The sequence below is a fragment of the Neophocaena asiaeorientalis genome, unplaced genomic scaffold, assembly GCF_003031525.2.
Source record: "Neophocaena asiaeorientalis asiaeorientalis breed wild unplaced genomic scaffold, Neophocaena_asiaeorientalis_V1.1 scaffold58, whole genome shotgun sequence".
Taxonomy (NCBI): Eukaryota; Metazoa; Chordata; class Mammalia; order Artiodactyla; family Phocoenidae; genus Neophocaena; species Neophocaena asiaeorientalis.
This window is the reverse complement of record NW_020172644.1, coordinates 367,615-380,888: the sequence shown is the minus strand read 5'-3', so window position 1 is coordinate 380,888 and position 13,274 is coordinate 367,615. Positions and strand designations below refer to the sequence as shown.

Sequence of the window (13,274 nt, the reverse complement as noted above, 5' to 3'; positions counted from 1 at the left end):
GAAAAAAGAGAAAAGGTTGGCCCAGAAGCAATTCTGCAACACCAATGTTTTCTGTTAATTAGGTTTTAGAACTCTGTTAACTTTAATATACTGTAAATTATATAGATATATGCAACCCCATGTTCACTGAAGCATTACTTAAAATAACCAAGATATGGAAACAACCTAAGTGTCCATCAGTGGATGAGTGGATAAAGAAATTGTGGTATACAGTCAGCCCTCTAATCCACAAGTTCTGCATCCACAAATTCAACCAAACACAGATCAAAAATATTTGAAAAAAAATTCTAGAAAGTTCCAAAAAGCAAAACTTGAATTTGCCTCACTCCAGCAACTATTTACATACATAGCATTTACATTGTACTAGGTATTAAAAGTGATCTAGAGATTATCTAAAGTATATGGGAAGCAAATCATAACTACATTGAGACACCTCCTCACACGGGTCAGAATGGCCATCATCAAAAAATCTACAAACAATAAATTCTGGAGAGGGTGTGGAGAAAAGGAAACCCTTCTACATTGTAGGTGGGAAATTGGTACAACCACTATGAAGGTTCCTTAAAAAACTAAAAATAGAGTTGCCATATGATCCTACAATGCCACTCCTGGGCATATACCCAGAGAAAACAGTAATTCAAAAAGATACATGCACCTCAATGTTCATAGCAGCACTATTTACAAAAGCCAGGACATGGAAGCAACCTAAATGTCCGTCAGCAGATGAATGGCTAAAGAAGATGTAGTACATGTATACAATGGAATATTACTCAGCCATAAAAAAGAAGTAAGTAATGACATTTGCAGTAACGTGGATGGACCTAGAGATTGTCATACTGAGTGAAGTAAGTCAGAAAAGGACAAATATCACTTATATGTGAAATCGAAAAAAATGGTACAAATGAACTTATTTACAAAACAGAAATAGAGTCACCACAGTCTTATGGTTACCGGGGGGAAAGGGCAGAGGGATAATTGGGATTGACATATACATGTTACTATATATAAAATAGACAACTAATAAGGACCTACTGTATAGCACAGGGAACTCTACTCAATACTCCATAAAGACATGGGAAAAGAATCTTAAAGAGCAGATATAGGTATATGTATAACTGATTCACTTTGCTGTACAGCAGAAGGTAACACAACGTTGAAATCAACTATACTCCAATAAAAATTTTTATAAAAGAATTAAACACAAATCTCTGGCAGAGGCAAGGTTATTGAATTGTAGTGTTGAATAAAATTATTTAAAAAATAAAGTATATGGTAGGATGTACATAGGTTATATGCAGTACTACACAATTTTATAGAAGAGACTTGAGCATCCATGGATTTGTAATCCAATGGGAGTTTTGGAACCAGCCTCCCTCGGATACCAAAGGATGACTGTGTATATACAATGGAATATTATTCAGCCATTAAAAAAAAGGAAATCTTGCCATTTATGACACCATCAATGAACCCTGAGGACATTATGCTAACTGAAATAAGTCAGACAGAGAAAGACAAATACCATATTGTCTCTCTTATATGTGGAATCTAAAAAACAAAAATAACAAAGCAAAAAATCTCATAGAACAGAGAACAGATCAGTGTTGAGATGGGGGGCTGGGGTGGGAGAAATGGGTGAAGGGGGTCAAAAGGTAAAAAGAAAAAAATGGAATGTCAACTTATCAAAAAAAAAAGTATTGCCATTAAGGAAAAAAATATATATATACTATAAATTAGAGAAAAAATTAGGTATGTAATTATAAGATATAGCTACCCCTTAGCAAAAGTAGAATACCATATACTATACTATCAATCTCTTAACCACCTACTATACCTATTAACATTTATACCTATTATTATGTTCTATATAAGAATATTGCTAAATGAATCGGAAGTTCTTCTAAAGATTTTGATGTGCTCCTGTTTAAAAGGTTTCAGTAGTCTCTGTCACATTAAAATAACTGTGAAGACACATAAGATAAGTATTTGACACTCATAGCTGACCTAATCTCAGAAGTTGGGAGGAAGAGTCATGAGCTATAAGGATGACAGCACTGGACGGGGAACATGCCTGGTGGACTACCTATATAATGTCATTAGAAATGGGCAGGCATGCCTACCTAAAAATAAAAAGATTCTCCGCTCTCCTTTATTAACTGTTGCCTGGATCAAAAATACAAGAGGGACACCAACCAGGAAATGGGGCAGCCATACTTCTAAGTGCAGCTTCCTCTTTCGGAGACAGCTGGGATGCTGGGCCCACTCTACATCAGGATATTTGGCAATGGCTGGAGACTTTTTTAGTTGTCACAGCGTGTGGGGAAGGTGGAACTGGCATCTAAGGGGCAGGGGCCAGAGATGCTGCCAAACATCCTATGAGGCACAGGACAGCCCCCCACAGCAAAGAATTATCTACCCCCGCATGTCAAGAGCGCCAAAGTTGAGAGATCCTGCTGTACACCATCAAGACCTCTTTCTACATCGTTGCAGAAATCAAAATTTCTTGAAAACTGACAAAATGAGACTGGATGTGGGAACTAATGGTAGCATGAGCACAGGTGGGGAAGACTGTATCAAAGTCTTTGAGTAGTATTAGATGAAAACCAGTAGGAATTAGACTACGAGCTGTGTGACATCAACCTGCCATCTAGGTGTAGATCTGAGATGGAAAGTCAGCTGTCATCCAAATGAATAGGAAGTGAGTCCAAGGGCAATTCCCATGGTGTTTAGATAGCTCTCATAAGTATATGTAACAAAAATATATCCTCAGGTATACCATGCCTCAAAAGTTATGTCATTTATACACTCTTCTCGGAAAAAAAAATTACTTGAGACCTAGCTCCAGATGGCCAAGAATGGATTGACTCAAGAAATGAAAAATAGGGCTTCTCTGCTGGTGCAGTGGTTGAGAGTCCGCCTGCCGATGCAGGGGACACGGGTTCGTGCCCCGGTCCGGGAAGATCCCACATGCCGCAGAGCGGCTGGGCCCCGTGAGCCATGGCCGCTGAGCCTGCGCGTCCGGAGCCTCTGCACCGCAATGGGAGAGGCCGTGTACCACAACCATGGGCCCGTGTACCGCAACCAAAAAAAAAAAAAAAAAAGAAAGAAATGAAAAATAGGGGAAGTTTGGGTAGCAAAACTCAGGAATAAAGTTTAAATATGTGTTGTCAAATTGTACAGCTCAGAGGTAAAGCGTGGCTCTGTAATACTTCCTTTAACTATTGCTTACCCAATGTAAGGAACTGTTGAGAATCACATCTCCCTCCCTCCCTTCCTTCCTTTGTATAGTTCATTTACAATGTTGTGTTAGTTTCAGGACAGCAAAGTGATTCAGTTATACATACATAAATATCTATTTTTTTCAGGTTCTTTTTCCTTATAGGTTATTACAAAACATTGAGTATAGTTCCCTGTGCTATACAGTAGGTCCTTGTTGGTTATCTATTTTATATATAGTAGTGTGTATATGTTAATCCCAAACTCCTAATTTGTCCCTCCTCCCCCTTTTCCCCTTTGGTAACCATACGTTTGTTTTCTGTGTCTGTGGGTCTATTTCTATTTTGTATATAAGTTCATTTGTATCATTTTTTAATATAGATTCCACATATAAGCGATATGATATTTGTCTTTCTTTGTCTGGTTTACTTCATTTAGGATGATAATCTTTAGGTCCATCTGTGTTGCTGCAAATGACATTATTTCATTCTCTTTTATGGCTGAGTAATACCCATTGTATAAATATACCACACCTTCTTTATCCATTCCTCTGGCAATGACACTTAGGTTGTTCCCACATCTTGGCTATTGTAAATAGTGATACTATGAACATTGGGGTGCACATATCTCTTTGAATTATGGCTTTCTCTGAGTATATGTCCAGGAGTGGGATTGCAGGATCATATGGTAACTCTATTAGTTTTTTCAGGAACATCTATAGTGTTCTCCATAGTGGTGTACCAATTTACATTCCCACCAACAGTGTAGGAGGGTTCCTTTTTCTCCACACCCTCTCCAGCAATTATTATTTGTAGATGTTCTCATGATGGCCATTCTGACCGGTGTGACGTGATACCTCGTTGTAGTTTTGAGTTGCATTTCTCTAATAATCAGCAATGTTGAACATTTTTTCATGTGCCTGTGGGCCATCTGTATGTCTTCTTTGGGGAAATGTGTATCTAGATCCTCTGCCCATTTTTTGATTGGGTTGTTTGTATTTTTGATATTGAGTTGTATTCTTTTTTTGGTATATTTTGGAGATTAACCTCTTGTCGGTCACATCATTTGCAAATATTTTCTCCCATTCTGTATGTTGTCTTTTTGTTTTACGGTTTCCTTTGCTGTGCAAAAGCTCTTAAGTTTATTAGGTCCCATTTGTTTATTTTTGTTTTTATTCCCATTACTCTAGGTGACACATCCAAAAAGACATTGCTGTGATTTATGTCAAAGAATGTTCTGCCTATGTTTTCCTCTAGGAGTTTTATAGTATGTGGTCTTACATTTAGGACTTTAATCCATTTTGAGTTTGTTTTGTGTGTGGTGTTAGAGAATGTTCTAATTTCATTCTTTTACATGTAGCTGTCCAATTTTCCCAGCACCACCTATTGAAGAGACTGTCTTTTCTTCACTGTATACTCTTGCCACCTTTGTCATAGATTAATTGACCATAGGTGTATGGATTTATTTCTGGGCTTTCTATCCTATTCCATTAATCTGTATTTCTGTTTTTGTGCAAGTACTATATTGTTTTGATGACTATGGCTTTGTAGTATAGTCTGAAGTCAGGGAGCCTGATTCCTCCAGCTCTTTTTTTGTTTCTCAAGATTGCTTTGACTATTTGGGGTCTTTCGTGTTTCCATACAAATTTAAAAATTATTTGTTCTAGTTCTGTGAAAAATGCCATTGGTAATTTGATAGGGATTGCCTTGAATCTGTAGATTGCTCTGGGTAGTATTGTCATTTTGACAACATTGATTGTTCCAGTCCAAGAACACGGTACATCTTTCCATCTGTTTGTGTCATCTTCAGTTTCTTTTATTAGCTTCTTATAGTTTTCAGAGTACAGGTCTTCTGCCTCCTTAGGTAGGTTTATTCCTAGGTATTTTATTCTTTTTGATGTGATGGTAAATGGGATTGTTTCCCTAATTTCTCTTTTCTGATCTTTCATTGTTAGTGTATATATAGAAATGCAACAGATTTCTGTGTATTAATTTTGTATCCTGCGACTTACTGAATTCATGGATGAGCTCTAGTAGTTTTCTGGTAGCGTCTGTAGGATTTTCTATGTGTATTACCATGTCATCTGCAAACAGTGACAGTTTTACTACTTCTTTTCCAATTTGGATTCCTTTTATTTCTTTTTCTTCTCTGATTGCCATGGCTAGGACTTCCAGAAATATGTTGCATAAAAGTCACAAGAGTGGACATCCTTGTCTTGTTCCTGGTCTTAGAGGAAATGGTTTCAGCTTTTCACCATTGAGAATGATGTTGGCTGTGGGTTTGTCGTATATGGCCTTTATTATGTTGAGGTAGGTTCCCTGTATGCCCACTTTCTGGAGAGTATTTATCATAAATGGGTGTTGAATTTTATCAAAAGCTTTTTCTGCGTCTATTTAGATGATCTTACGGTTTTTATTCTTCAATTTGTTAATGTGGTGCCTCACACTGATTGATTTGCAGATATTGAAAAGTCCTTGCTCTGTACTTCCACTGCAGGGGGCACAGGTTCAATCCCTGGTCAGGGAACTAAGATCCCTCAAGCTGGGCAGCATGGCCAAAAAAAATTAAAAATAAAAATAAATAAATTTTAAAAGTCCTTGCATCCCTGGGATAAATCCCACTCAGCATGGTGCATGACTCTTTTAATGTATTGTTGAATTCGGTTTGCTAGTATTTTGTTGAGGATTTTTGCGTCTATGTTCATCAGTGATATTGGCCTGTAATTTTCTTTTTTGGGATATCTTTGTCTGATTTGGTATCAGGGTGATGCTGGCCTCGTAGAATGAGTTCAGAAGTGTTCCTTCCTCTGCCATTTTTTGGAATAGTTTCAGAAGGATAGGTGTTAACTGTTGTCTAAATGTTTGGTAGAATTCGTTTGTGAAGCTGTCTGGTCCTGGATTTTCATTTGTTGGGAGTTTTTAAATCACAGATTCAATTTCAGTACTTGTAATTAGTCTGTTCATATTTTCTATTTCTTCCTGGTTAAGTCTCGGGAGATTGTACCTCTCTAAGAATCTTTCCATTTCTTTTTTTTTTTTTTTTTTAATTATTACTAGGTTGCTTTACACTCTTTTCTTACTAAGATTTTTTGGCTGTGTTGTGTCTTTGTTGCTGCACAGGGGCTTTCTCTAGTTGTGGCGAGTGGGGACTGCTCTTTGTTCTGGTGTGCGGGCTTCTCACTGCGGTGTCCTCTCCTGCTGCGGAGCATCGGCTCTAGGCCCGCGAGCTTCAGTAGTTGTGGCCTGCGGGCTTCAGAGTGCAGGCTCAGTAGTTGTGGCGCGTGGGCTTAGTTGTTCCGTGGCATGTGGGATCCTCCCGGACTGGGGCTCAAACCCGTGTCCCCTGGATTGGCAGGCAAATTCTTAACCACTGTGGCACCAGGGAAGCCCCTGTTCATTTCTTCTACCTAGAATAATCTGTAGAGCTTAGTGAAAAGGAAGTGAAACGTCTTATTGCTGAAGCAAAGGAAAAATTACCAGAAAAAGGTGGCAGTGATGAAGAGGAGACAGGTGATCCTTCAGAAGATGGCATGCAGGGTGCCTGTACCCAGGCCCGACCTCGGGAGCCCCTGGAGGATGGTGACCCAGAGGATGACAGGACGCTGGATGATGATGAGCTGGCTGAGTATGACTTAGATAAATATAATGAAGAAGGTGACCCAGATACTGAAACTCTTGGTGAATCTCTTTTGGGTCTTACAGTCTATGGGAGTAATGATCAAGATCCTTATGTTACTCTGAAAGATACAGAGCAGTACGAATGTGAAGTTTTCTTGATTAAGCCCAATGACATTCTCATAGTTTGTGGCAGAGCCAAACAGGACCAATGCAATTTAGAGGTACATGTTTATAATCAATAAGAAGATTCTTTTTATGTCCACCATGATATCCTGTTGTCTGCATACCCTTTGAGTGTGGAATGGCTGAATTTTGATCCTAGCCCAGATGATTCAACTGGAAATTACATTGCTGTGGGAAACATGACCCCCGTCATTGAAGTGTGGGATTTCGATATAGTGGAACTCTTTAGAGCCAGTCTTTACATTTAGAAATAAGCTATCAAAAAAGAAGAAAAAGAAAGGAAAGATGAATTCCTCAGCAGATGGGCATACCGATGCTGTCCTTGACCTTTCTTGGAATAAGCTGATCAGAAATGTGCTGGCCAGTGCATCAGCTGATAACACTGTTATTCTGTGGGATACGTCCTTGGGGAAACCAGCAGCCAGCCTTGCCATACATACAGACAAGATCCAGACTCTCCAGTTTCATCCATTTGAAACACAGACTCTGATTTCTGGATCATATGATAAGTCAGTGGCTTTGTATGACTGCCGAAGTCCAGAGGAAAGCCATCAAATGTGGCGATTCAGTGGGCAGATTGAGAGTGACTTGGAATCACTTTTCACCTTGTCATTTTTTGGCCAGTACAGATGACGTATCTAATTTGGATGCACGCTCAGATAAGCCAGTTTTTACACTTAATGCACACAATGATGAAATTTCTCGTCTTGATCTAAGCAGTCAAATCAAGGGCTGTCTTGTGACTGCATCAGCAGACAAGTATGTGAAGAATCTGTCCATTTTATTGGAATATAGTTTTTCGTAGTAGACTCTTATGATCCTTGGTATTTCTGTAGTGCCGGTCGTGACTTCTCCTTTTTCATTTCTGATTCAGGCCCTCTCCCTTTTTTTCTTGATGAGTTTGGCTTAAGGTTTATCAATTTTGTTTATCTTTTCAAGGAATCAGTTTTCGTTTCATTGATCTTTTCTATGGTGCTCTTCATCTCTATTTCACTTATTTCTGCTCTGATCTTTATGATTTCTTTCCTTTAACTAACTTTGGGTTTTGTTTGTTCTTCTTTCTCTAGTTGCTTTAGGTGTAAGGTTGTTTGAGATTTTTCTTGTTTCCTGAGGTAAGCTTGTATTGCTATACACATCCCTCTTAGAATTGCTTTTAGAATTGCTGCATCCCATAGGTTTTGGATCACTGTGTTTTCATTTTCATTTATCTCTAGATATTTTTTGAGTTCTTCTTTGATTTCTTCAATGATCCATGGGTTGTGTAGTAGCATATTGTTTAGCCTCCATGTGTTTGTTTTTTGCAGTTTTTTTCTTGTAGTTGATTTCTAATTTCATAGTGTTGTGGTCAGAAAAGATGCTTGATATGATTTCAGTTTTTACTGAAACTCTTGGTGAATCTCTTTTGGGTCTTACAGTCTATGGGAGTAATGATCAAGATCCTTATGTTACTCTGAAAGATACAGAGCAGTACGAATGTGAAGTTTTCTTGATTAAGCCCAATGACATTCTCATAGTTTGTGGCAGAGCCAAACAGGACCAATGCAATTTAGAGGTACATGTTTATAATCAATAAGAAGATTCTTTTTATGTCCAGCATGATATCCTGTTGTCTGCATACCCTTTGAGTGTGGAATGGCTGAATTTTGATCCTAGCCCAGATGATTCAACTGGAAATTACATTGCTGTGGGAAACATGACCCCCGTCATTGAAGTGTGGGATTTCGATATAGTGGAACTCTTTAGAGCCAGTCTTTACATTTAGAAATAAGCTATCAAAAAAGAAGAAAAAGAAAGGAAAGATGAATTCCTCAGCAGATGGGCATACCGATGCTGTCCTTGACCTTTCTTGGAATAAGCTGATCAGAAATGTGCTGGCCAGTGCATCAGCTGATAACACTGTTATTCTGTGGGATACGTCCTTGGGGAAACCAGCAGCCAGCCTTGCCATACATACAGACAAGATCCAGACTCTCCAGTTTCATCCATTTGAAACACAGACTCTGATTTCTGGATCATATGATAAGTCAGTGGCTTTATATGACTGCCGAAGTCCAGAGGAAAGCCATCAAATGTGGCGATTCAGTGGGCAGATTGAGAGTGACTTGGAATCACTTTTCACCTTGTCATTTTTTGGCCAGTACAGATGACGGTTTTGTATATAATTTGGATGCATGCTCAGATAAGCCAGTTTTTACACTTAATGCACACAATGATGAAATTTCTCGTCTTGATCTAAGCAGTCAAATCAAGGGCTGTCTTGTGACTGCATCAGCAGACAAGTATGTGAAGAATCTGTCCATTTTATTGGAATATAGTTTTTCGTAGTAGACTCTTATGATCCTTGGTATTTCTGTAGTGCCGGTCGTGACTTCTCCTTTTTCATTTCTGATTCAGGCCCTCTCCCTTTTTTTCTGGATGAGTTTGGCTTAAGGTTTATCAATTTTGTTTATCTTTTCAAGGAATCAGTTTTCGTTTCATTGATCTTTTCTATGGTGCTCTTCATCTCTATTTCACTTATTTCTGCTCTGATCTTTATGATTTCTTTCCTTTAAATAACTTTGGGTTTTGTTTGTTCTTCTTTCTCTAGTTGCTTTAGGTGTAAGGTTGTTTGAGATTTTTCTTGTTTCCTGAGGTAAGCTTGTATTGCTATACACATCCCTCTTAGAATTGCTTTTAGAATTGCTGCATCCCATAGGTTTTGGATCACTGTGTTTTCATTTTCATTTATCTCTAGATATTTTTTGAGTTCTTCTTTGATTTCTTCAATAATCCATGGGTTGTGTAGTAGCATATTGTTTAGCCTCCATGTGTTTGTTTTTTGCAGTTTTTTTCTTGTAGTTGATTTCTAATTTCATAGTGTTGTGGTCAGAAAAGATGCTTGATATGATTTCAGTTTTCTTAAATTTACTGAGGCTTGCTTTGTGGCCCAGCATGTGATCTATCCTGGAGAATGTTCCACCTGCACTTTAAAAGAATGTATATTCTGCTGCTTTTGGATGGAATGCTCTATAAATATCAATTAAGTCCATCTGGTCTAATGTGTCATTTAAGGCCTGTGTTTTCTTATTGATTTTCTGTCTTGATGATCTGTCCATTGATGAAAATGGGTTGTTAAAGTTCCCCACTATTATTGTATAAGTGTCAATTTCTCCTTTTATGTCTGTTAATATTTGCCTTATATATTGAGGTGCTCCTATGTTGAGTGCATGTTATTTGGAATTGTTATATCTTCTTGGATTGATCCCTTGATCATTATGTAGTGTCCTTCTTTGTCTCTTGTAACAGTCTTTATTTTAAAGTCTATTTTGTCTGATATGAGTATTGCTACTCCAGGTGTCTTTTGATTTCTATTTGCATGGAATACCTTTTTTTATCCCCTCACTTTCAGTCTGTATGTGTGTCTCTAGATCTGAAGTGCCTCGCTTGTAGACAGCATATATACAGGTCTTGTTTTTGTATCCATTCAGCCAGTCTGTGTCTTTTGGTTGGAGCATTTAATCCATTTACATTTGAGGTAATTATCAATATGTATATTCTTATTGCCATTTTGTTAATTGTTTTGGATTTGTTTTTGTAGGTCTTTTTTATTCCTTTCCTCTTTTATTCTCTTATCCTGTGATTTGATGACTATCTTTAGTATTGTGTTTGGATTCCTTTTTCTTTTGTGTGTGGTGGTATATCTATTATAGATTTTTGGTTTGTGGTCACCATGAGGTTTTGATATAGAAGTCTGTATATATATATGATTGTTTTAAGTTGCCGGTCTCTTTTTCTTAACATTTATTTATTTATTTGGCTGCGCCAAGTCTTAGATGTGGCACACAGCATCTTCGTTGCGGCATGCAGGATCTTTAGTCACAGCATGTGGGATCTTTAGTTGCAGCATGCGGGCTCTTAGTTGCAGCATGTGGGATCTAGTTCCCTGACCAGGGATTGAACCTGGGCCCTCCTGCATTGGGAGCATGGAGTCTTAACCACTGGACCACCAGGGAGGTCTCAAATTGCTGGTCTCTTAATTTCAGATATCCTGCATTTGCACTCTTCTCCTCATGATTACTGGTTTAGATGTTATATTTGTATGTGAATGATTTCCTACCTTTACTATATGTTTGCCTTTACTAGTGACCTTTCCCAATTTGTAGGTTTCGTGTTTCTAGTTGTGGCCTTTTCTGCCTAGAGAAGTTCTTTTAGCATTTGTTATATAGCTGGTTTGGTGGTGCTGAATTCTTTTAGCTTCTGCTTATCTGTAAAGCTTTTGATTTCTCCATCAAATCTGAGAGCCTTGCTGGGTAGAGTATTCTTGGTTGTAGGTTTTTCCCTTTCATCACTTTAAATGTATTGTGCCATCCCCTCTGGCCTGCAGAGTTTCTGCTGAAAAATTAGCTGATAACCTTATGGGGATTCCATTACATGTTATTTGCTGGTTTCCCTGGCTGCTTTTAATATTTTCTCTTTATCTTTAATTTTCATCAGTTTGATTACTATGTGTCTCAGCATGTCCCTCCTTGGGTTAATCCTATATGAGACTCTCTGCACTTCCTGGACTTGGGTGACTGTTTCCTTTCTGTTGTTAGGGAAGTTTTCAGCTATTACTTTCTCAGGCTCTTTCTTTCTCTTCTTCTGGGACCCCTATAATGTGAATGTTGGTGCATTTGATGTTGTCCCAGAGGTCTCTTAAACTGTCCTCATTTCTTTTTCTTTATTCTGTTCCATGGCAGTGATTTCCACCATTCTGTCTTCCAGCTCACTTATCCATTCTTCTGCCTCATATATTCTGCTATTGATTCCTTCTAGTGTGTTTTTCATTGCAGTTATTGTATTCTTCAACTCTGGCTGTTCTTTATGTTTTCTAACTCTTTGTTAAAAACTTCTTGTAGCTTATCGCTCTGTGCATCCATTCTTTCCCTGAGTTCTTGGATCATCGTTATGATCACTACTCTGAACTCTTCCTCAGGTAGATAGCCTATCTCTATGCCACTTAGTTGTTCTTCTGGGGTTTTGACTTGTTCTTTTGTCTGGAACATATTCCTTTGCTATCTCATTTTGTCTACATTTATATTTGTATTTTTATATATATGGAAGGTTAGTTATGTTTCTCAACCTTGGATAAGGGGCCCTCTATGGGAGGTGTCCTATGAGTCCCAGCAGTACACTTGCCTCTTGTCACCCAAGGGCCAGGGACCAGCTGGTCCCAGGGTAGGTTATGATCTGTGTCTGCTGACTTGGTTCCACAGGCTGCCGGATCTTAGTTTTCGTGCTTCTGGTGTCTGCCCCTGGTGGATGAGGCCGGTCTAGAGGCTTGTGCAGGCTTCCTGGTGGGAGGGGCCAGTGCCTGGGCACTGGTGGGTGGAGCTGGGTCTTGGCCCTCTGGTGGGTGGGGCCATGTCTAGGGGCGTGTCAAGAGGTGGCTGTGGGCCCAGGACGTTGTTAGGCAGCCTGTCTGCTGATGGGTGGGGCTGTGTTCCTGCCCTATTGTTTGGCCTGAGGCGTCCCAGCACTGGAGTCCACAGGCTTTTGGGGTGGGCCAGGTCTTGGTCCCAAAATGGCAGTCTCCAGGACAGTTCACACTGATGGATGCTCCCCAGTAGGCCCACCACTGGTGTCCTTATCCTCACAGTGAGCCACAGCTGCCCTCCACCTTCCCAGGAGACCCTCTAAGACCAGCAGGTAGGTCTGGCCCAGGCTCCTATGAAGTCACTGCTTTTGCCCTGGGTCCTGGTGCGCATGAGACCTTGTGTGTACCCTCCCAGGGTGGAGTCTGTTTCCCCCAGTCCTGTGGAGCTCCTGCACTCAAGTGCTGCTGGCCTTCAAAGCCAAATGCTCTGGGGGCTCCTCCTCCTGATGCCAGACCCCCAGGCTGAGGAGCCCGACGAGGGGCTCAGAACTCTTCTGTGGTAGAACTTTTGTCATATAATTGTTCCCCAGTTTGTGGGTTGCCGACCCAGGGGTTATGAGATTTGATTATATCGTGTGTGTCCCTCCTACCATCTTGTTGGGTTTCTTCTTTATGTCTTTGTATGTAGAACATCTTTTTTGGTAGGTTCCAGTCTTTTTAATTTTTTTTCAGTCTTTTTCATTTTTAATCTCCTCGTAAGAGAAGATGAGCTCAAGGTCCTTCTGTTCTGCCATCTTGTGTTTTGTGAAAATGTGGCTCCTTTCTTGTCCATGTAATTGACATAAGGTGGCACTCAAGTTTGCATTCTCAGTAGAGTTGGGAAGTAAACTGGTCCATTAAGGTTACTCCTTTTCTTCTGGTTGTAA

The 13,274-nt window shown here is 39.5% G+C and overlaps 1 non-coding gene and 2 pseudogenes across 1 annotated transcript; 2 read left to right on the top strand and 1 right to left on the bottom strand.

Annotated features, from left to right (window-relative positions):
• The first annotated feature begins 6,727 nt into the window (after positions 1-6,727).
• On the top strand, positions 6,728-7,861 carry LOC112395996 (periodic tryptophan protein 1 homolog pseudogene; annotated as a pseudogene).
• Positions 7,862-8,367: 506 nt separating this feature from the next.
• Positions 8,368-11,971, top strand: LOC112395995 (periodic tryptophan protein 1 homolog pseudogene; annotated as a pseudogene).
• TRNAW-CCA (transfer RNA tryptophan (anticodon CCA)) lies at positions 10,932-11,005 on the bottom strand. Its single transcript has one exon. It is a non-coding gene; the product is annotated as a tRNA-Trp (tRNA).
• Positions 11,972-13,274: the final 1,303 nt, after the last annotated feature.